The sequence below is a fragment of the Geospiza fortis genome, unplaced genomic scaffold, assembly GCF_000277835.1.
Source record: "Geospiza fortis unplaced genomic scaffold, GeoFor_1.0 scaffold488, whole genome shotgun sequence".
NCBI classification, from domain to species: domain Eukaryota; kingdom Metazoa; phylum Chordata; class Aves; order Passeriformes; family Thraupidae; genus Geospiza; species Geospiza fortis.
In genome coordinates, this window is record NW_005054365.1 from 2,069,749 (window position 1) to 2,073,130 (window position 3,382).

General features: G+C 45.2%; 1 protein-coding gene across 1 annotated transcript in view; it reads right to left on the reverse strand.

Moving 5' to 3' along the window:
- Positions 1-3,382, reverse strand: part of LOXHD1 (lipoxygenase homology domains 1) — a 150,622-nt gene that overhangs the window by 54,299 nt on the left and 92,941 nt on the right. The gene's annotated exons all lie outside the window — the stretch shown is intronic.

Below are 3,382 nucleotides of genomic sequence, written 5' to 3' on the forward strand. Positions count from 1 at the left end.
TCGCGGGAGTTTTTTTTTTGAAGCCAGTAGGGCTTTTTTTTTTTTTTTCTTTTTTTTTTTCTTTTTCCTGAGCTCAATACTTCATGATTTCGCCTATAATTCGGTGACTCAAGCTGGGTTCCAGGCAATTCCCATACATGCAATAAGAGGAGAAAAATAATGATTTAATTTTTGATCTTTTGTTTTGACTTCACTTTGGTGGAAACAAATATGATTTATATCATCAAACAGACAAAAACAATAGAACATGTGTTTCCCACTTGGTAAACAAAATTAATCCCAGACTATTCATTAAGAACAGACTCCCAAAAGGCCTCCAAGATGGTAAGATGCAGGCAGCTTTTCTGCTGGGTACCCCAGGCTATGACTCCATGAAGAGAGGAGTATAAGCCACCATGCAAGACACAGAGGCCACAAAGCTGAACAAAAAAAAACAAAAAAAACAAAAAAAAAGGAAGTTAGTTTTAATCTCACAGTAAATAAATACAGAAAAAAGGCCCTTTCTTTACTGACAAGCTCATAAATTATCTCTTACCCTTCACAGGGACTTTCTGCTCTTTCCAGCATATTGTGTGGCATCACTTTCATATATAACATACCAATGGAGGTTAACAGAAACCCAGAGGGGATTTTTGGGCTGGAGGGGACCGTAAAGATCATCTGGTCCCAAGGCTCCTGCCATGAGCAGGGACACATTCCACTATCCCAGGGTGCTCCAAGCCCCATCCAGCCTGACCTTGGACATTCCCAGGGATCCAGGGGCAGCCACAGCTGCTATGAGAAACCTGGGCCTCCCCACCCTCACAGTCAAGAATTTCTTTCTAATATCTAATACCCTGCCCTCTGTCAATCTGAAGCCATTTTCCCTTGTCCTGTCCCTCCATCCTTTGTCCAAAATCCCTCTCCATCTCTCTTGTAGACACTCTTATGAATAATTTCCACCTTAATTACCCTGCTGTGATTACTTACCAAGCCAATACAGGGCCCTTTCTTCACTACTTTTTCTATTTAAATATTAAATATTAATACATGGCAAGGGAAGGGAATAGATCTCGCTGTAGCAGTCCTGAACATTGCTGTGACCGTGCGTTACAGCCTGGAACTGCGGATCCTGCCCTCCCTGACACCGTCAGTGGGGAGGAACAGCTTGTGCGCCCAGGAGCAGATGAGCGCTCTGATCACAGCCAGCCTGGAATGAGCAGGTCACAGTGTCCCCACCCAGAGATGCCAGGGAAGCTGGTCTGTGGGAGCAGAGCCCCTCCAAGGGGCTTGTGTGGCTGCATGTTTTTGTCTGCAGCAGAATCACACTTGGAGTACGCACAGCCCAAACCTTCTGCTGCTAATGAAAGGCCATTTCTCCTCCCCTCTGCCGCTCCCCGCAGCGCTGCAGTTTAACCCCAGACAGAGATGTTTAACTCCAGGAGGAGGTTTGGAGCATGGCATACAAAATGGTGTCAAAGAAAACCAGCAGCACTTCAGGTGATTTCACATCTTTTTACTTTCAAGTGTTATTTATGCGACACAAGCAGAATGCAGCACCTAATAATTCCTGCCTCCTCATTTCTGCACTGGCTGTCTGACCACTTAACCTGTATTATCTGACTGCACGCGGAGCTGATGAACAGTGCTTATCTCCACACCTGCAGGCTGGGAAGAGAGGGCTTTCCAGAACGATGCTTCAGTGCTGAAACTCTCTCCTCCTGATAGAGATCCCACTTCAGTCACATTTCTCACTGAAGCTTTCAGCAGCTCCTGAACATTCATGCTGCTGGCTGTATGGGCCATGGATGCAAACACTGTTTATTTGGTAACAAGATATCTAGACACTGGAGTGACGGCACAGTGGGGCATAATGTGCACTTACTGCAAGAGTTAATTGTCTCATTATTGATAATCACCATGCCATTGCCATGGTTTTTATTGGGGTTAGTGATTGTATTAATATTTAAGTGATGTAAAGTGCCCTGGTTTATATTACCAACTGTAAAATCCTCTTGCAGCCCTGAACAGAATTTGTTAGAGTCCGAGTCTGGACCTAAGCTAGAAGCAGGGTATGATACTGTGTTAAAAGTCAGTGCTTTTCCCCTTCTCCAAGTTGTAACAAATGAGATATAATTATCAAACATAATTGGCATGCCAAGAAGGTTTTTTCAGCACGCAACAATCCTAGTTTCTTACCCAAGTGCTTTCAATTTAATCTGAAAAGTTACTGACCTCATTTTTTCTTTTGCAGCTTTACAGATACATCTAGACACATCTTAGCAGTCTAATCAGGTAGCAGAGCTTTTAGAAGCACTGGCAGCATATTGCTATCCTGTGGCAGGTCATAATATCCTGCGGCTGATCAGCGGCATCATGCAGCGCTCTGCTTTCTTCTTTTTTTTTTCCCGTGCCATAATCAAAAGATCAGCAGAATTGTAAATCTCTCCATTCCCGAGTTGTTCAGGGCTTTCCTCCCTTCCTCCCCCCTCAGGTTCCTCCCCACCTGCCCTTCAAAGCTGCTGCAGTGACTGAGGAGGGGGTACAGCCCTGGGACCCTCTCTTGGCAAGCTGAGGAGCACCCAAGACAGAGCTCTCAGGCACTTCCCAAAGTGCTCAGTTTAAGGCCAGTGCAGAAACAGGCAGCCCAGGAATGTCTTTTCCCTTGGTTTCCACACATTTGGGCGCCCCTCTCTTTATCTTCTCCAGCTTGTGACCAACAACAATATCTCTGAAAACACTGTATACCTGTTCATTAATCTAAGCAAGGGCTAGGCAATACGCTGAGAATCTGGTAATGTCAGATTGTCAAAAAGGTGATAAAGAGGAGCAATCCAAGGGTATTGGCTTGTGAAGAAGCTTGATCAGGAGGATGGAAATGGGAGAAGAAGAGGGATCTTCTCACTGTGCACAACTCCCTGACAGGAGGTTGGAGCCAGTTGGAAGTTGGGCTCTGCTCCTGGGGAACAAGAGACAGCAGGAGAGGAAACAGCCTCAAGGTTCACCAAGAAAGATTTACACTGGATATTGGGGAAAAATTATTCCCAGAAAGGGTTGTCGAGAAGTCCCCATTCCTGGAGGGATTTAAAAGCTGTGTGGCACTTGGGGACCTGGGTAAGTGGTGGCCTTGGCAGTGCTGGGGGAATTCTTGGACTCGATGGTCTTGGAATTCTTTTTCAACCCAATCAATCCCAGAAACAATTCTATGGTGAGGATGGTTCCAGGAAGACCTGTGAGTTGATTGTGTAGCAAAGAGAATAAAACATATCCTGTAAATTCTGAAGGAGGAATCAAGATGAGAAGTGGAATCACCATGACTGAACAAGCTGTTTTAGATCCTGGCATTAGAAGTCACCTGAGGAGTGGGCAGACCTAAGGGGAGATAAAAGCTGAAATCCTTTTG